Source organism: Felis catus, chromosome D3, assembly GCF_018350175.1.
Source record: "Felis catus isolate Fca126 chromosome D3, F.catus_Fca126_mat1.0, whole genome shotgun sequence".
Taxonomy (NCBI): Eukaryota; Metazoa; Chordata; class Mammalia; order Carnivora; family Felidae; genus Felis; species Felis catus.
In genome coordinates this window covers 83,057,931-83,079,819 of record NC_058379.1, presented here as the reverse complement: position 1 = coordinate 83,079,819, position 21,889 = coordinate 83,057,931, and positions in this window count along the sequence as shown.

The following is a 21,889-nucleotide window of genomic DNA, read 5'->3' as shown; positions in this document are numbered from 1 at the left end:
AGAAATAATAGAGGATTATTTCTCATCCTGGCTACATGTTAGAAGCATCTGGTGATTAAAAAAAAAAAATGCTGATGTCCTGTGTTGGTCTGCTTGGGCTGCCATAGCAAAATATCAGATTGTGTGGCTTACAAAGCAGAAATTCATTTTCTCAATGTTCTTGAGATTAGGATGTCCAAGATCAGGTGCCAGTCAATTTGGTTCCTAGTTGAGGGCTCTCTTCTTGGTTTTCACTTGAGCTGCCTTCCTGTTGTGTCCTAACATGATGGCAGAGAGTGAGAATTCTGTTGTCTCTTTCTCCTCTTTCTTTTTAAGTTTATTTATCTCTTTTAAGAGAGAGGGTGTGTGCTTGTGTGCAGGAGTGGGGAAAGGGCAGAGAGTGAGGGAGAGAGAATCCCAGGCAGCCTCTACACTATCAACATGGAGCCTCATGTAGGACTCTATCTCTTGAATTGTGAGATCATGACCTTGGCTGAAATCAAAAGTCAGAGCCTTAACCAACTGAGACACCCAAGCACCTGTCCTCCTCCTCTGATAAGGCACCAACCCTATCAGATCAGAGTCATACCCTACTGACTTTTTTTTTTTTTAATTTTTGGTTTATTTGAGAGAGAGAGAGTGTGAGTGGGGGAGGGGCAGAGGAAGGGGGAGAAAAATAATCCAAAGCAGGCTCCAGGCTCTGAGCTGTCAGCACAGAGCCTGACACGGGGCTCAAACCCACCAGTGGCAAGATGATGACCTGAGCCAAAGTCAGAGGCTTAACGGACTGAACCACCCAGGCACCCTTTACTGATCTTGTTTAACTTTTATTACCCCTTCACAGTCTCGATCTCCAAATAGTGTCTTATTGGGGGGTTAGAATTTCAACATATAAACTTGGTAGTTACACAAACATTTAGACCATAATATACCCTGATCACAAGAAATATTGGAACCATGAGTTTTTCACAAGGACAACGTGTGTTTTCACTTCATGTCATCCTTGATGCTGACACAATGGTTGGCCTGGCACTTAAGCTGGACTCAATGGAATTTGTTAAAGACTAAATGAAATACCTTAGATGAATTGTTTATAATGAAGTGGTTTCCTTGAAAACCATCTAAGTTGGGTCTCATTTTTTTGTTTAATCTGCTCTGACATATCGTTTTATTAACTAATTGATTTATTTATTGTGTTTACTTATTTGGAGAGAGAGAGAGAAACAGAGTGTGAGCTGGGGAGGGGCAGAGAGAGAGAGGGAGACACTGAATCCGGAGAAAGTCTCCAGGCTCTGAGCCATCAGCACAGAACGTGACTCGGGGCTCGAACTCACAAGTGTGAGATCGAGACCTGAGTTGAAGTTGAACGCTCAACTGACAGAGCCACCCAGGTGCCCCGTTCTCTGACATATCATTTTAATTAGTATATTTAAACCATTCACATTTATAGTGATTATTGATAATTAGATTGACATCACCATGTTTGTAACTCTTTCTATTTGTTGTATTTTGTGTCGTCTTTTTCCTTTATTTCTGCCTTCACTAGTTTTGAGTATTTTATGTGATTTCTCTTTTAGCATCGCAATTTTACTTCTTTTGAATTATTTAAGTGCTCCCTGCAGTTTGCAATGTATATTTTTAATGAATCAAAGTCTACCTTAAAATAACAATATCTGCCTCACGTTATATTCTAGATCATTTATAACATAATAGCTCGGTTTTTCTCTGTTTGTAATACTGCTGATGTTTATTCTAATTGTCCACATGCTGTTATCATCCTATACAATGTTACTATTATTTTACACAGTTATTTGTTATTCAGTTAAGAAAAAATGTATTTTATTTCTTTTTCTATCTATAATACTTTTCCTTTTTTATTGGGGACCCAAGTTTCTGAACTATTTTCCTTATGCTTAAAGATATTTTAACATTTCCTACAGGGCAGTTCTGCAGTGGTGACTGCCCTTAGGATTTTGTTTTTTGGAGAGTCCCTTTTCTCTTTCACTTTTGAAGGATAATTTCATTTAATATAGAATTCTAGGAATTTATAATTTTCTTAAAGTGCTTTAAATACTTCACTTTCTTCTTACTTGCATGGTTTCTGAAAAGAGTCTACTGTAATTTTTATGACTGTTTCTGTATAGGGAAGGGTTTTTTTCCCTCTGTTTTCTGCAAAAATCATTGACTTTGATTTTTACAGTTTGAATATGACATACCTCTGTGACCTTTTTATTTTTATTTTTTTGGTATTTAATCTGCTCTGTATTCTCTGTACTTCCGGGAGCAGAAGTTCCGGGAACTTCTCTGAACTTCCTCCTCCTTCTAATGTTCCAATTATGTGTATGCTGCATATTTTCAAGTTGTGCCACAGTTCTTGGTTATTCTGGTTTTCTTTCTTTTTTCCATTCTTTCCTCTCTTTACATTTCAGTTCTCAAAATCTCTATTGACATTTCTTCATGTTCACCGATTCTTTTCTCGGCTGTATCTAGTTTACTGATGAGCCCGTGGAAGGCATTCTTTATGCCTGTACAGTGTGTGTGATTTTTAGCATTTTCTGCTGATTCTTAGTTTTTACCTCTCTGCTTTGCATCACCCATCTATTCTTGCATACTGTATACTTTTTCTATTAAAGCCTTAGTATATTAATCATAGTTATTTCCTATATAAGAATTCCAAAATTTGTGCCGTATCTGAATCTAGTTCTCTTGCTTGCTTTGTCTCTTAAGACTGGGTTCTTGCCTTTGATAGCCTGCCTTATAGTATTTTCATTGTTGTTGAAAGATAGACATGGTGTGTGCATTGGACAATCATAGTAAATGTGGTAATAAGCCTTTGCTGTAAAATTTTGTGTTGAGTTGGACCGTGTTTGCTGTCCTTGAAGATGTCAGGGGCTTCAGTTTCTTTTTGTGTTCTTGTTTTTGTTTCTCTTGTTGTCTTTGAGTCTCTCTAAAAACTCCTTAAATAGAGTCTGCCTTTTCCAGCTGTAACCCATTCTTCTTCTAGTGGAGTCCTGTTGGTGTGGAGGAAAGAGGCAGGGTTATTTATCTTACAAGATTATGATTAAATTGCAGTGTTTCAGTTGGTCTAAATTCCTTGGTTGTGACTTTCCCAGCAGTGTCTTAGCTTTGTTCATCCTTATATGAGAAAGGAAGGCGGGAGGGGAGGAGAGTCAGAGAAATGCCTTCTCCCTCCTGAGATAACCCTCTGGCAAATTGTTTCCCCTTGTAGAGTGCGCTTACTTGCAGAAAAGACTGTTGGTGTATCTCATGATGGTAACTCCTTGTCTCCATCTGCCACAGCCAGCAGGGGATCTTTCTTGGCTTTCATTGGGAGAATTTAGTGGGGCTCCTTAAAGGTAAAATCTACAAAAATGTAGAGCCTCATTGAAGACTGTGGCTCTGAGGTTTTATTCTTGTGCTAGTTCACACTCAGCCTCTAGCAATTTGTCAAAATTAGCATTTAACTGTTCCTGTCAGTTTATGACCCAGTGGTTTCTGCTCTAGGTAAACTGATCTCAGCTGTGGCACTCTGGATTTACCTGTCCTGATTTCAAGGTGGCCGTTTGTCCTGTGACCTCAGTGTTCGGATAGTTCCAAAAAAGGTCATTGATTTTCAGGGTGTTTGGCTTTTTAATTATAAGGACAGAAGAAAGGACCAGCTGATTCCATGTTAGGCCTTTACACGGGCTCTTAATAGCTTGATAATATAAACACATCTGAGCCCTGGTTTTCTTAGAAAAGTGCCCTCTATTTGTGAGATTTGAGGAAAAAGATCAAACTGATTTTTAACAATCTGGCATGGCAACTGAAACTTTAACTGTAACACAGAATGCTTTTGATGAAAAAGTTGCTGCAAGAAAGGCAGTGTTAAATGACAAAGTCCCACTGATTTAAAAACGGTTAAATTGCTTTGCTATAAAAGCCAGAAAGACATTGGTTCAACCGTGGGACCTGAGCAATTTTTCTGTGCCTCAGTATGTACAGGTTCAGTTTTTAATGCCCGCCTTATGGGATATATTCATTAACTTGTGGTGAGCATTTTTCTTTTTTTTGTATGTTACGTACCAAGTGCTATCTATGCACTTAGAGTATGCAAAACAGGCAAAAGTCCCTAACATCCTGGTGCATCTGTTCTAATGGGAAGATAGAGAAAAACAAGAAAAAAAAGTCACATACATAGTATACTGGATAGTGGTGAGATCTAAGGGGAAAAGGATCTAAAGAGAGGAAACCGGGGAATGCGATTTTATAGCGTGACCAAGAAGGGCTCTTTTAAAAAGATGATATGGGGATAAAAGCCTAAAGAAGTTGAGGGGCTCATCCATGTGGATCACTGAGAAATAACGTTCCAGGAAAAAGAAGGCCAAGTGCAGAGCCTTCGAGGCAGGAGTGTCCCAGAATGTCAGAGACCCCGAGGAAAGTGGTGTTGCTGGGAATGTGTGCAGCAGGATGAAAAGTCAGAGAGTGCAAACAGGGTGGGTGGAGGAGACTCGTTGTCTACTGCAGGTTGTGTTGGGTCTTGTAGATCATTTCAGTATGGCAAGGACTTTAGTTTTGAATCTGAGCGAGATAGAAATTCATCGTAGAGTTGTGACCAAAGAACTGATATAATGTGACTTCTCCTTTAATAAGATCACTCAGCCAGCTGTGCCTGAACAGGAAGTAAAAAATTGGGAGGCGTAATTTGTATATTTCTTCCAGACACTCGCTAAGTATTCATCGCAAACTAAGGAGAGTTTCATTTTATATCAAAAGCATCTTGGCCATGACAAATGGTGAAAGCAGTGGACTCTGGACCTTGACATTGTATTGGAAGAAGATACAGGAAAGAGAAGGAGTACAGAGAAGAGGCAGACACGCGTGCCCCCCAGTCAGTGTCCTGAGGGTCCCAGCAGCAGCATGATGGCCTTGGGTTGGGTTACAGGTTGGCAAGGGAGAAGAGGGCCAGTGGAAGGGGAACCAGAGTATCACAAAAGTAAAAGATCATGAACTTGGAGTTTTGCTGAAATGTGATTCTGATAATAGCTATCTTATATTTATTATAGCGTAAAAACTTGGAATCATCCAGGTTCTTTGACACAACATTAATGTTTTTCTTACCTGCTACCTATGACGCAGTTCCCTTGCTATTTAGTCTGAAGGTTCTTTAGCTTGTTTACTTGACTCATATATAATTTTTATTATTCCCTGGCCCACATCTCCAACCTCCATATAAATACTTCTTTCAGACACATTAAAATGTGACCTCGTTTTCTGATAACTATGCTTCTCATGTGTGTCACAGCACAGACTGTTTAGTGATTCAAGAATGATATATTTTATGCTTGCTGAATATAACTTTAATTTTCTATGGCGATCAATAAAAACAATATAAATTCCTTTAGGAAATGTGTCCCTGGGAGAGGATAGAAACATCAGTGAAACATGAAACTGACGAGAAATGAGAATCCAATAAACATTTGCACATTAACTTGAGAGCACTTTGCAGCTTGTTGCTGCGTTTCTCTAAATTAGGATTTGATATAGTGAGGCTTTATGAGAGATTTTCTCCTGTAAGAGCATTATTAAAGTTATTCATGCTATATCCGAAGTCCTCGATTATTGAGAATCATCATCTCTCTGTCAAAGCGAGTATTAACTAATTGGTAACAGGGGAATAGGAGGTGTGAAAAAACACACGAGGTATTAGAGGCAATTTGTTTTGGGGAAGCAGTCGTTGACAGTTTGACATTACGTTCAGTTAACACTTCTGGGGGACTTTGAAAATGATTCTCTCCGCCAGGCAGGACACAGGTTCTGTGCTTTCACAAGACTTATGAACAGACTTCCTTTTTGACTTCCTTTCCGTGCGTTTGAATTGAAAATGCACACCACTGCTTGCCGTCCTCACAGATGCTGTATCAACATTTTTAACAGTGGCGGTGTCCTCTGGATACGAATTTAACATTTTACCCTTCAAAATGGCAATTATTTTCAATATTTCAAATTTCCCTTTGGTTAGAAAGGAAGATCCCGGAGTAGAGCTGCAAATCCCTCCTCAATAAATTCTTGAAAGGAGAAAGGAGGAAAGCTTAAGCAGATGACAGTGAGCGCTATGAATGAAAACTCTATTCCGTGCCATAGAAAATAGTCTGCCTTTTCCACACATCACACATTTTAATATAATTTCAACTGTTCTTGTGCTGGCTCGTGGGAACCTTTTCTGACAATGACATTTTTGTGACCTAATTCGGATTTTTAGGTTTCAAATCAGCCGAACCCGGTCTTCACTGGAGTATTTTATGGGTTGTAAAAAAGTGCCCAGCACTCTTACCTCCCAGCTCCCGTGACCACAACTGCGCCACCAACCCAAAGTGCAAAACCTGGAATGATTAAGAAAGCAAAATTATTGTTTTTCATAGAGAGAAGGTTAAAACTGTAGAGTGTTCATTGAAAAGTATTCATTGGTTTTACATTAAAAATGATTCTGGGGGCACCTGGGTGGCTCAGTTGGTTGACCCACCGACTTCGGCTCAGGTCACAATTTCGCAATTTGCGAGTTCGAGCCCCGCGTTGGATCTGCTGCTGTCAGCGCAGAGGCCGCTTCAGATCCTCTGACTTTCTCTATCTGCCCCTGCCCCAACTGCACGCTCTCTCTCAAAAATACGCGTTACAAAATTTAAAAAAAAAAAAGATTTTTATTATTTCCTCTTAGCAAGTGACTTTGGGTAGATAGAAAAACCTGAGATCCTGAAAGGGAAGAGAATTTCTGTGGAAATATAAAAGTAGAAATCTGGGAAAGGAAATGAGCTGACATGAGTGATGTAATGATTTTAGGACCTCAAAAGAGAATTAGCCATCGTTCGTCACCATATTCTGAGGCACGTGTCTTACCTCACCCGCCTTAACCAGGCCCCATCTTTCTTTGCACATACCAGTGTTGATTAATGTGGAACTTAGACAGGTGTGTGTGTAAAAATATATACGTATATAACTTGTCCTTTAAAATTTAACAGAAGAGCATGGTTTAAAATGGCATATTCACCTGAGTAAATAGCAGTTATCATATAAATGCACAAAATTATCATTAAGATACAGATTTAATTATGGTGTGGACGGATATGTTAGAGTCAATGTATCCTCACTAAATAATTGCAAGAAATAATAGAAAGGAATAAAGTGTGTTTCTATCCCTGTGTACAAGCTACCTCTTCTGCTGGCTTTTGGGACATCAGTTTCTCCAAGAGACCAAGCCCCATCAGTTTCTTGCCTCAGAACTTAGAAATCAAGTAGCCACCAACTATAAATGGTCAGAGCAGGAATCTACGTAATCTGACCCACACTTGGGGCTGAGTTCCTAAGAGACTATCCCCTGGTAGTTAAAGGGCCAGAAGGAAAGCTGTTCTCTCAAGACCTGGAGTCTGCCTTAATGATTTATCAAGGGTCCAGAACACTGCTGATCTTGAAGTTCAGAGTCCCGTACTGTCAGCCCTCAAAGGCTTGTGGCGAAAGCAAAGAAAAGCACTCTTTTGAGGAATAGAACATTACTCAGGACTCATGTTATTTATCTCCATTTTTCTTAAATACAGCATCTAGCATAGAAGCAAGGATAATCAGGAACAGACGGACCCGTGACAAAATGACCAAGGGTCAGAAAACGAAATAAACAACTAAAATCAAACTTGAAGACCCCAGCGATTATCTAGAAACCCTAAAAGCAAGGTGGCACGTTTGAAGAAAAAAAAACAATTTTTAGAAGAGAAAAATTGCAATAACAAGTTAAGAAACCAATGGATAAGTTTAGTAGCAAATTAAGCAGGGTGGACGCGAATTGAAACATCTAAGGGCAAGTCAGAGAAAGTGTACAGAGAGGCAGAGAGCAGAGTTGGGGAGAAACGGGATGGTGGGGAATAACTAGCATGTGTTTAAATGGATTCGGAGGAAAAGGATTGTGGAAATGAGGCAGAAACAATATTTGAGACATAGAAGGTGCAAATTAAACACACTGGTTCCCAGATGCAAAGATTGCAACATATTCAATAAAAAATAATAGAAATAAACTCACAACTTATAAAATTTCAGAGAGCCAAATAGCAAATATCTTTAAAATGAGCCCCCCAACTCTGGTTATTTTCAAAGAACCAAGAGCATAAAGTTGTCATTTCGAGAGCAACAGTGGAAGTTATGAGACAGGTTAGTCGAAGCTTGATTAATAAATTCACCCAAATTCTTTAAAAAAAAATTGTAATGTTTATTTATTTTTGAGAGAGAGAGAGAGAGAGAGAGAGAGAGAGAGAGAGAGAGGAGGGGCAAAGAAAGGGAGACCCAGAATCCGAAGCAGGCTCCAGGGTCTAAGCTGTCCGCACAGAGCCCAACACGGGGGCTCGAACGCACAAACCATGAGATCATGAGCCGAATGAAGTTGGACACTTAACCGACTGAGCCACCCAGGTGCCCCTAAATTCACCCAAATTCTTAACACGGTAAACTCATAAAATTTTATTCCTTGCTCACCTCTGTTCAATTAGGACTGGATAGGACAGTGAATCTTACACAGATTCCACCTGGGATGCGTAGCCCAGTAATAGGGAACAGCGGGATTCTGCAAGATGGTTTGGAGAACTATGTGGGGAAGTGTCTTCCTTACTTCCACTTAGATCACATTGGCCAGAATCTGGGTATATTATCCATACCTAATTACCAAGAAGTTGGAGACATATAGAGCACGTAATTTCATAATCCCTTGCTGTATCTCTAGTTACAGGGCACCCTTTTGTTAATGTCCCACCAGGAGAAAGCAACCTCTTTGTGGAGAGAGGTGCAGAGTCACTCCCGGTCACCAAATTCTGCCTAAAGTTCAAGGTCTAGAAATAGTGTGTAGTCCTAGCTTCAGAAAGTAAGAGAATTGAATAAAACACCACTTACTTTTCCATAGCATTGTTGTAAGCCTGAGAATAACGGACTGACAGGATATCCTGCTGTGGTTGGGAGGGGGGCTGCCGATAATATTGTCCTCATCTTGCCTGTTTTTCTCTATTGCAGCTTTCAGTGTTGTGTATATTACTTCCCATCTTTCGTGATTTTATACCATGTCTGAGTAGGCATTTGGGATTAGGCCCATCTGAGGAAGCCATACGTCTTTCTTAGCTATCTCCTACCAGTGGGAGGAAGGGTTCCTGCAGGATGTATAAGATTAAAGTTTCAGAGGCTTTTAGATTTTTTTAAGTTCATTTATTTATTTTGAGAGAGAGAGAGTGAGCAGGGGAGGGGCAGAGAGAGAAGGAGAGACAGACTCCCAAGCAGGCTCCACACTGTCAGCACAAAGCCCTATGCGGAGCTCGAACTCACAAACCATGAGATCATGACCTGAGCCAAAACCAAGAGTGGGACACTTACCCGATTGAGCCACCCATATGCCTCTAAAGTTTCAGAGGCTTAAAAAAAAAAAAAAAAAACCAAAAACCTAGGCTTGTGGGTGTTTTGACCATTTTATCCTCTCAAAGTATACATTGACTTTGATTTGTACAAGATCATTTGTTTCCATCTGCCAATAGGGACATCCAGATTTTCTGTTCCTTATTTGGAAAGTATGCTTCATTTCTTTCTTTCGTTTTTGGTTCTTTCTCTTTCTTCCTCTCTCTGTCTCTCTCTCCTTAAGTCAAGCCTACTCCAAACTGATAATTCCGATTCTTTCTCTGCATTATTTTATTAAACTAGGTAATTTCTGTGGTTACAATATTCGGATTATGTTAAAACATTTTCCCCAAGTCATTGTACTCAACTGAGTAATTTGGCTCAGTCTCTGTCTTCCAGAGGCTTTTTAAATATTATCTCTTTTGTCTTGGGGTTTGTAACTTTCAGACCTCAATTACCAGGGATCTTCATATATCCATTCTTTTTGTTGTTGTTGTCGTTTTACTTTGGCTTTCAATCTGGTCAAAAGCTTTGTAAACTCAAGCCTTTTCTCAGCATGTTCATAAGGGCAGCCAAAGAAGCCAACATGTGGTTCCAAGCTCTAACCTTGGAGTGTCATCCCCCGGAGTCTAGGCTGAGCCAGCACCACCAATGTTACTGTAAGACCATCAATGTTACTGAGTAGGCCATCGAAACCACAACATGGTGGGGCAGTTTAACTGAGCGTTCTGTCCTCGTGTAACTACATGGATCTCCAGCCGATCAACGTCCACCAGATTATCTAGTTCCTTATCCAGAGAACACACGATACATTTCTTCCTTTGGCTACTTTTACTTAGCTTCTTTTTGTCCAAGATCACACGGTAAACCTGAGTCTTGAGCTTGGGCGTAATTTCCACAAGTCAGCATTGGTTTCCCCCACTGCTGTGAAAGTAGCACGTTCTATGAAACCTTTCATAAGCTGAAATGGCATAAAGCAAAGAAACGGTTACCATTAATTGATATGGAAACATTTTTGAGCCTTCCCAGACCCAAGAAATAAGCTCTTTTAAGATACCTTTCCTGATTCCTTAAGACACGTCTTGCTAATGGAGATACTAAATAAATTGACCTAAGGCATAGGTGCTCACAGAAACAGTTCAAATCAGGTAGTTTGAAGCTGAGACGTTGAGTGTCCTTCCTGGAGAGGGAGCTGGGGGAGTCCCTCTCACTGCTCAGGGAAGCACCGCCTCTGTGCTTCCTGCAAAACAAATGCTGAAGGCATTTTTGCTGTTTTCATTTTTTTTTAATTGTTTTTAATGTTTATTTATTTTGGGGAGAGAGAGACAGTGCGAGTGGGGGAGGGGCAGAGAGAGAGGGAGACACAGAATCCCAGGCAGGTTCCAGGCTCCCACTGTCAGCACAGAGCCCAATGCAGGGCTCGAACCCGCGAACTGTGAGATCATGACCTGAGTGAGCCGCAGTCAGACGCTTAACCCACTGAGCCACCCAGGCGCTCCTTGCTTGTTTTCAGCTAGCAAAAGCAGGTGCTGTCTGTTGTAGGTCTTATAAAACTGAAGTGGAGTAACATGAACTTTGAACAAGTGGGGGATCCGTGTAATAACTTCACCTGAGGGGAAAAAAAAAATACATCCAAGTTCGCCTGGAAGTGAGATGCTCTGCACACGTGGAATCTCAGGATCACACAGCCCAAAATGAAGGTGGAAAGAGATAATAAGAATCATTCCAAGTCCAGTGGGTAGATGACCAGTTCCATACTCTCCTCGCTTTCCCGAGTTGCTTATATATTCCGATTCTTTACCAAGAAACACGAAAGTCTTTTGAGTCATGTGACAGTTGAGGCCAAGTTGAAGTGATCAACAGGAAGGGCTGAGTTATATGAGAGGAAACTGACTCACTTCTATAAGCAGAAAAGTTATTTCCACAGTTCTCAACGTGAAAATTGCCCCCAGGCACATAATGAGCAATCAATAAATTCTAGCTGATTTTTTTTTTGAAAGAAAAGAAAGCCACACTGCTTATTTAAAGCCCATACATAACACTAAGACATCTGCACTGTTTTATTGCTCCCTGTGGCGGGAGAACTATCAGGGACTGCTAAAGAGATGTGTGTTTAGATAGAAACCTGAAGGCCACCGCATCGAAACATTTGAGTGTGTTTGCAGGTAAACTGATTAATGCATGTTTAATTTAGGCTCAATAGTAAATTAGAATTACCATCAGGACACACTCTGCTGAACTGAAAAATCAGGAGAAAAAGCTATAACAATCCAGGGACCAACTTGTATTTGAAACGTGTCTAAACGGAGAGCTGTGTGTTTACAGTGTGGACTCTTTGCGTGGCAGTGGAGGGAGGAAGCGTCACTAAGACTTACTTATTAGAAATCCGTGTGAGTTACTGCTATCTTTTCTAAGATCTCTATCAGCACCCCAAATGATAAGGTCGCTAATAAATGTATCCTGTAAAAAAGAGATACCTTTTTATATTTAAAATGTTGCCTATTTATTCCTAAATCCCCGAGAGCAAGAAGATAGAATTTAGTCTCCAGGAACGTCTCAAAATGCTTGATTGTTATGTTCACATTCCTGATGGCACTGGTCATTTATCTAAGGAGAAAAATATCATGTGCCAAAAAAACTTTTTGTGCTTGTTGAAGAATGAACCAAATCAATCAATACGGTGTGATAGCTGGACCTCAGATGGGCTCTTCCATATACTGGGAACAATATGAAATTCTTACAGCTTTTATGTGACGAGAATAGTCCGGATGCTTGACTAGACTATATTATAGCACAAATTTCCAAGAACATGGCTGACACTTCCCCCCCTAATGTTAATACACAAATGCCAAATTTAAGTAGCTCCTTCATCATTGCATTGGCCTATCCTATAGAAGCTTGCTTATAGGCACAATGCTAGAGGCTTCCCCTTAGACATGGAAACAGCATAGGTGAGTCAGAGGAGCAGCAGAAGAAGAACAGTTTAGTCCAAAACTCTTCTTTTCAAAGAGAAAAGTTGAGCCTAGTTAGACAGGTTTCCAAAACCTCATAATCAGTGGCAGAGTCGAGAGAGGCCTGATGATAGCCCTCCAACATCTATTCAGTTAAGGGCTTGCAGAGCCCAGAAGGACAGTGAAACCTCTCCCCAGACCTTCCCAAACTATCTGCTTATAATACAGGGATAAGCATTATTGGACAATGTAATCATCCTACATGAATACAAGCTGATAGTAATCCTCACCATTAGGGGATCAATAAAAGTCTCAGAAGTATGAGTGTTAGAGGTATTGAATTCCTAACAGTATGACTCAGTGCCCCATTCTTTCTATTTAAAAAGTCCCATGTTTATATTATTGACCCTGCAAGCGTCAATTTTCTGAGATATTTGATGAGTAAATAGGAAATCCATTTACATGATTCAATGAATGAAACGTCTGTCAACTAAACAGATATCTTAGGAAGCACAGCACATTCAGTGGCTCATTTAGACCTCTTGTTCTGCTTGAGACTGACTCCATTAAGCTGAAGACTAAATATAATTGGCCACGGATCTAACATAAAATGTAAAGATAAGCATTCTATTAGGCATCTGCTCTGCATGCACAGTTTTATGATGTACATTATTTTAAAGTAGGTTTCATTGGTTAATTTGAGTCATTTCAATGAAAATGGAAATGGAATAATACAAATTTTTAACAGACAGCAAAAGAATATTTTAACAAAGAGGCCATCTTCCAACAAAATTCAACATATGAACATTTAGGGCAAGAGACAACCAATAAATGACTTCTCTTTCTCTGCTAGAAGGTAATTAACTACATATAACTGAAAGGAATTAGGACTTATATGCATAGGCATATAACAGACTTGGAAAATGAGACAGAAACTATAAAACAAGGTATGGTGATTAGTCCAGTGGGAATGTTTTAGCATACAGTTATAATATATGGGTTTGTCTTTACAACATGATCTAGCATTGCACTTCAAAATAGATTGTTTTAGGGGCTCCTGGGTGGCTCAGTCGGTGAAGCGTCCGACTTCGGCTCAAGTCATGATCTCACAGTTTATGAGTTCAAGCCCTGAATCGGGCTCTGTGCTGACAGCTCAGAGCCTAGAGCCTGCTTCAGATTCTGTGTCTCCCTCTTGCTCTGTCCCTTCCCTGCTCACGCTCTCTCAAAGATAAATAAACATTAAAAAATTAAAAAAAAATAGATTGTTTTAGAAGTTTAATGAGAATGAAATAAATTAGTTTAATCTGAGAAGATTTTCTGAGATAAATAATAAATAAAAAGATAAATAATACCTTTTTTTTTTTTACCCTTACTGTGTGCCCAGTTTTAGGACTTTAAGAAGTTGCTCACATTTGATTGACATTGCAGACATGTTGACAATACAAGATGCCAAATCTACAGGTGAGGAAGGTGAGATACATAGTGCCTGTGGTCACAGTCAATAAGACAAAGACCTGGGGCTTGAGTCCAGAACCACTAAACTGCCAGGTTCAAGCACTTTTCCATGATGTGCAGAGAGGTAGTGGGTGAAGGAGAAAGAAACTGGTTAACTCCTCTGAGAGAAACTCTAGCCTGCAGATATGTAGGTATTAGCCCTGTGGACACAAAGACCAACTCATTATTTAATAATTCACTGAGCAAATATATAACGAACTCCTAGGATGTGTCAGATGCTTTTCTAGATGCTGAAAATATTTGTGAGAAAGAGGCATAGTCCTTATCAGCAGTGAGCTTACATTCTACTCACGGAGGCAGGTACTAGATAAATAAATATATATTAAAGTGTACATTCTAATGCGATGAGTGAGTAGATAAGAATCATTCAAAGTCCAGTGGGTAGATAACCAATTCCATAACCTCTTCATTTCCCAAGTTGATTAAATATTCTTATTCTTTACCAAGAAAAGTGAAAGTCTTTTGAGTCATGTATATAGAAAGGCTGAACAGAAAAAGCATCCTGAGGAGATAACATTGGAGCAAGGCATGAATGAAGGAAATGAGATAGTGAACCATGAAAACATCAAGGGGAAGAAAAATGTTCTAAGCAGAGGAACAAGTAATAAGACCCTGAGGTAAAAGGGTAAAGGTAATACAAAATGATAACATATAATAAGAACACAGACCATGTATGACACTGAGTTTATGAAAAGAATTTGGATTTTGTTCGGCACAGTGTGAGGAACCATTGGAGGATAGAGAGTTGGGAGTCCCATGAGCTTATGTATATTTTAAGAGTTTCAGTTGGAGAGCTATGAGAAAACTTAATAGTAAATGGCTACAAATTACAGTGGGTCATCTGTTAGGGGGATGGGGTAGAGACCTCTCTTAAGGGGATTAGGCCAGTAAAAAAAAAAAAAAAAAAAAAAAAAGGATGTATCAGTATTTCATTGTTTCTGTATGTAATATGAGGCTAGACAATAAAGATCAAAGTGGTGAGAAGTGGTCAGATTCAATATACTTTTATAAATTCAAATGTATTTTCTGATGAATTAAAAAAATTGGGGAAAACTCCATGTTTTGACCTAACCATTTGTCTTCTGATAAAAATAAAGCAACAACAACAACAAAAAACAAACATAGAGGAGGAACAGATTTGGGGGGGAAGAATGGTTATCAAATGTGGGCAGGTTAAATTTGACATGCAGTTAGTTTTCCAAATGGAGACTTTGAATAGAAAGTTGGATGTATGACTCTGGCGTTCAGAAAGAAGTAAGAGCTGGGGATTTATCTTTGTGGGATTCTGTGAACTGATGTTATTTAAGCAATGATACTAAACTATTTCACTGATTTAAAGACCAAGACCTGAGGCCTTATAACTTTTGTTTTGGGAAAGACATGGAATATTCAGTCATGGAGAATTGGAAAGAGTGGCAAATGATGTAAAAGTGTGTGATGATTTGAATGTGTAAAATAAGTGTTTGAAGAAGGGAGAGATCAACGGTGTCAAATGTTGCTGAGGGAACACATGACATGTAGGCTAAGAATTTACCATTGATTTTGGGAACATGGAATTGCGGCCACCAGAATTACCTTTCATAGTCCTAGTGGATATAAGGAGTAGAGGAATATGAACAATTCTTAACCCGAATTGTTCCAGAGGAAGGGCAGAAATGCAAAGAAGCTTCATCCAACCAGGATAGAAGTGTTCCCTCTCCCAGAAGAGCAACACCCTACTCAGGCCACTGGCAGAGGCCACTCCTGACCCCAAGTCAGCTGGTCAGAGCAAGTTACAAGTGTGATGATGGCAAAAAGGGTTGTGGTGTTTGCGATCAAAGGCTGGGATTCTGAATTGAAGAATCGGGTCCAACGTTTAGTTGGTTGACTTACGAATTGTGTTACTCTTCACAATTTTCTTTACTTCCCTAAGTTTTATTTTCTTCTAAAACAAAATTGGAAAAATAGTTCTTACCACATAAACTTGCTTTTAAGAGCCCAATGAATAGTATTTTGGTTATTGTTATCCCTGCGGCAAGAATAGCAATAGATGAGACCCACCGAGGAAGCACCAACACACAGAGCATCCGCCCCCATGCACCAGTCTAATTTCTACTCTGAAACTAGAGTAACTTTTACAAATTCAGATGTAATTTATTCCAAATCACTCTTTGAAATTCCATGCTGGAAACATAAATACCAACATCCAGAATGTGGCCCGCTCAGCTCTTCCCATTCTCCTCTCATCTCACTTGGTAGTTTTGTGGACAACGTATTCCCACATGCTCTGGCACTCCGGACCATGTGTTCTCCCTTTAATACCTGATCTGTGTAGGCTCCACATGTCATTTGTGCACTCTGTCCAGAATCTAAAAAGCCTGTTCTCTGTGCATTTGTGATATTCTAGCTCAAACATCACTGCCCATGGAAGAACTCTTCCCCTAATTGTGAAGGCTTATGAAGTGATAAGGAGTTGGCAGTAATGATATTCTGCTTCTAAAAGGGTATAGATGACATCTGGGTGATATGGGACCATGTAATTAGGTTGTAAGGGATTCTTTTTTTCTTCCTCTCATCCTCTTTTTCCCTCCCTCCATTCCTTCCTTCCTTCCTTCCTTCCTTCCTTCCTTCCTTCCTTCCTTCCTTCCTTCCTTCCTTCCATATCATAGGGTAAGTCATGTCCTCTTGAATTTTCTCCCCCAGTTTTGGCAGAAAATAAATATTTTTTAACGTTTGAATTGGTAAATATTGCACATATAAAGCAAAACCTACATTTCAAGATTTCAATCACTAAAAGAAGATGAAAGAAATTATCAACATTATCATTTTTTATTGCTTCCTTGTGTGACAAGTGAATGATGAGTTCCATAGTAAGACGGGCTCTAATTTACAAACCTGATCAATGAAAACGACCTATTTTTTTATTTTATTATTGAAAAATTGAAAAATTAGAGTATCACCCATAATCGTCCAAATGTGCAGTTAAAAATTCAGATATGGAAATAAAATATAACTCCATAAAGTAATGCTATCTAAATAAAGGTGTATCTCATATGTAGATAAAATACATTTTTCATTGAGGGTTGAATACTATTGTGATTGGTGGTCATAGGATTAATACTAAAAACTGTTTGACATATATAATTAATAAAAACTTTGTGATAGGTGTGATTTCAGCAACTAATTGTCAGGCAAACTAGGGATTCCGAATAAAGATTTAACAAAAATAAACATCCATAGAGCACTTTGTCATGAGATAAGATTAGAAAAGTAAGAAAATGGTTCCTAGTATGTTATAAAAATTACAATTTAAATGTGTTGTCATGTTATAAAGTTAAATTATCTAAGGGTATCTTATAAAAAGAAAACATTAAAAGTTTTTACCTCACCATTTAGAAATATGTCACACATGATTGATTCTGTCCCTAATCTACTAAAATTCAAATACCAATGGATTTTTATTGAGTTTTTTACTGAAGAAAAAATCTATTCCAATAACAATCTCTGAAAACTTATATCTTTGATTTAAATATAAAATTTTTACAGTGCATTAAAAGCATTTAGTAAGTCATGCGTGTATATATAAAACTTATCTAAATATTATCTTTAAAAAAGCTTAGAAAAATCTTGTGCCGTCAAGGTGATGACTATTTTGCCACATAATTACCTTTCTGAAGATGAAATAAATGAAATTTGAACTGTATCATCACTTTAAGCAGTATGTGGGGGAGAAGGGGATGTGTGTATGCACAAACTCTTAAAAGGAAATAATGCTGATTCACCTATATATTTTCTGAGGATTGAGAAGCTAGTAGTGTGAACCGGGTGCAGGAGGAAGTGAAACATAAATTGAAAAATTGAAGTTATTTCCACCTGGCCCTTGACATAAAAGGGTACTATTTTCACTGATATTGCTGAAATGCAAAGACGAAAATTAAAAAAGGCAAATCACTTGTAAAATATTGAGTTACATTTTCCTCTCGTCCAAGCCACCACTGGATGTTGAGGAAAGAGGGTGGGATATTATTAAATAACTTCCTGCTTTAGTTATTCAAATGCCACCTTAATGTCTAGAAACAGCTAATTCAGCTGGCTAAACTCATTGGGATCAGAGAATGTTTTAAAAACTATGAAACTCTATTTTAACCTCACAGCAACTGAAAATTATGAAAATAAGCTTTAATGGTCCATCTCATGAGAACTACCTTAGCTTTATTTTTTAATGTGAATAATCATTAACACCCATTGTAAATGGTATCACGGCAATATAAACTTTAAAAAATTTAAATTCTTTGTAACGAGAATTTGGCTGTTTTAAATATGCTTCTCAAATAATTGAGGCTCCTTGCCTTGCAGTTCAATAATGTCCAGATAATACTACTAATGTATTTAAATGTGTAAAAATGTATCTCATGACTTTCTGCAGACCATCTTTTTATTTCATGAATGTAAATGGCCTCATTAGCCAAGATTGCCATGGGCATAAAGCACCAACCAGGTCTTAAAAGTGCATCTTTAAATGCTTTAATAATTCTTGGGCACCTTTTGAGAATTTAATGTTTTCTTTTTAACTGTCATTCATGAAATTAACAAAAGAAAAAAAGAAAATCACAGCATAGAAGGAACAAGGTAAAACTCAGAAATTCACGTTGGAATGTAGGCATGGTTCCTCTGTCTCCTAACCAGAGATACTGTTTAAAATTGTCTGAAAAGATTTGAGAGAGGTATGAAGAGCCTGGATTTTTGAAGTGATATCTCTAAGGGAACTCTTGAATAAAAAAGAAAACTCAAAAAAATCCTCAGGGAAAGAGGAAAGTCGAAATGACAGAATTTTTACTACCCACTCCCCATCTGCCATAATCTTTTGTCATAACTTGTAATAAATAGATGTGTTTCTAATTGAGATTCTAGTGAACTCAAAGACAGCATGAGTGCACATTTGGTATGTAGAGGGAAAAGGCATAAAATCTTTTGAAAAATCTACACATTGTATGCTCAGCCAATGGTTAATTTATAAATCAGTTTAGCAGCCCCTCAATTTATTATGAGTTTGCATTTAAAAGGTATACAGCAGTGGTATTCCAAAGTTGAGATGAGATTACCTATTCCATCCAGTGTTAAGTATGTAGATCTCTTCACTCCTCTCCTCCAGTAATCCATTTTAATGGGTGTGGGGACCAGGCAATTTTACTGTTAATAAGACAGGACCATGGGCCTCATCACTCAACTCTGTCATCTTCTACACATGGCTTATAGCTAACATGTCATTATCAAATTAAAGGTTGTAAAGAAGCTTCTCGTATTTTTATAACAAACTATACACTCTTCAGGCAAATTATATTCTTATGTGAATAAAGAGCTTCTCTCTAAGGCACGGGAAGTCATGACCTCTCTGGGGTCTAAGTCCTTGAAATAACTAGAAAGTTCTTGATGACAATGTTGAGTTACCCTGGGCAATCTAATTATGAAGGACGCGCTCTCATCGGCTCTTTCTTCTGATACTCAGGGTGTTGAAGCCTGGAAGCCTAATGTTTACCGAACCCATGAGCCAGTCAGAGAATGAGGCTCGAGAAACCAAAGCATTTTTGCCTGACCCCAAAGTCAATATCTCTTTCATCCCAGCACATGAAGGGCCATCCTGGGGCCCTCATTCATAGGTTGCATACTCAGCTGAGAGATTGTTTGCTTGACTCTATTTTCCAAAACTGAAAATAATTTATTAGTTCTTTTCTGCCACCTAAGTGGCTACCCCATTTTCTTTATTCAATATGAATGATACAACTACAACTTTTGTTTTTGTAAATAAAATGTATTCAAAATGAAACACTTATTTGTAAGGGTAGTCAATGTTAGATTTGTTAAAGTTACTTTGGGGCGTCTCAAAGACACAGAATCACTGAATGGAGTAACATGTCATTTTCCTTAAAATTGTTGCAGGAGACAAGGGCAGGTTAATTGTTTGCAGTAGTTTTGAGGACTTTCCCACCTCTGAATTTCCCACATCACAATCCATCCATCTCTGTAGTACCTTCTACACCTCTCCTACCTGATAGAAGGAATTCTTTCTCCATCTTGGAGGCTCGAGTTCCCAAAAGCACTGTGGTTTGGGAAGGGGTTGCCAATTCTGTCTCCTCAGTCCATCCAACCCAGTAAGACAGAATGACATAGGGCTTAAAAGAAAGGGTCTAGAGACAGTCATGTAGGGAATAGAATTCAGGGTCTAGCAGTCACTAACCAAGAACACAGGCAAGTTGATTAATCCCTACAAGCCTCAGTCTCCTCATCTGTGAAAACAGATACATATAGAACTTACCTTCTTATTACCAAAATATGCTCTGCAAAATGTTATTTTGAAAATATTTTGTAGGATTTGGCTTATAGATAGTCTAGTAGATAATGGGATTATAAAAGTGGTGAAAATAGTGTGCCCATTCATAAAATGTTTGCTGCTTATTTGGAGATTCACACAAGTCTATTAGAAGTTAACCATGTGGGGAGAGTTAAATCAGATGTTACAGGAAGGGTAAGAGAGAGATTCCTTGGAAGCTTATGGGTGGGGAACACTGTCTGATCTTCATGCTTGTTGTGTATTTTGGGAAGCTGTGGTGGAAATGGAGGAGGGAAGACAGGAGAGAAGATGAGGAGAACCTTCTGGGAAGATCTTTGACGATATAATCGTTGTGTATGAAAGTGATTCTTTCTAGCCACGTCTCCCACTCAGTGCCGCAGTATCAGCTTAAAATGGAACCGAATTTGCTAAAAAGGAAATAACTGTGAATACCCTATCAAGAAGTGACTTAAATAGGTGGGTAAAATGTAAATACAAGATCGTTTACGTTAAGTTTACGTTCCATCTGTAGTGGAAAACTGCCAAGTTACTTTCGTCACAAAAACAATGTTCATGAATCTAATGATGAGTTTTGTTGAGCTAGAACTCTAATGTTCAATTTAAACCACTGGGGACCGAATAGTTTAAAGAATCTCACACCACACCTCCTCTCATCTCCGTTCAACTGAGTCTGATTTATATGTTCACATGTTATAATACATTGAAGTTGTTGGTTTACTAATAGTTCTTGCTATTACTTTCCTCCATTCAAGTAATACAATTTATTTTTATCCTTTTGCATTTCCTAGTACAGTACTTGACTGTAATAACTCTTAACAGAAGTTTGTTGATTTAATTAGTGGCAGTGTTAAGCTAAATTCATTTTAATGAAAAGCATGTCCTGAAGATCCTGGAGATTTGAATAATGCCTTTTCCCAAAGACGTCCATGCCCTAATTTTCTGAACCTTTAAATATGTTACATTACATAGCCAGAGGGACTTTGCAGATGCGACTATAAGGGTATATAGATCCTGACACAGGGAGATTATTCTGGATTATGCTGGTGAATCCCAGATATGAGGAAGGGTACTTAAATATGGAATAAGGGGCAGAAGGAGTCAGAGGGAGATGTCGCTGTGGAGAAATGATTAGAGATGAAATGTTGCTGGGTTTTAAGATGGAGGGAAGGGGCCTCTACAAACTGGAAAAGGCAAGGGAATGGATTCTCCCCTGGAGATTCCAGAAAGATACCCAGCCCTGCTGAAAACTTGATTCTAGCCTGGTGCAGCCAGTGCCAGGCTTCTAATCTGTAGCAATGTAAGATAACTTTCTGTTACCTTAAGCCAATAAATTGGAGACGATTTGTTATACCATCAGTAGGAAACCAATATGATTAGCTACTCTAATTGTACCAGAGGTGCATTGATTTTAACTAAACAGAAGGTCTAATATTAACTGTAACCATCTATATCTACAAGAATAGCGTGCATTCTTATGAACTCTAATGTAACTTTTAAGTCTCTGTTCTATAATTTTATTTTATTACCTATATTATAATTTTCAAATGAATGGCTGTTTTTTTTTAACCCAAGCATTTAAAAAATATTAACACTTGTCAAATAAAATTTTGACCTCTTTTTCTTAGAAATGACAGAAATACTGAAATAAATAAATTGCATTGATAACATCCATTGCGATATCAGATGGCTTACAATATGCCCAACACTTTCAATAAAGATGGTA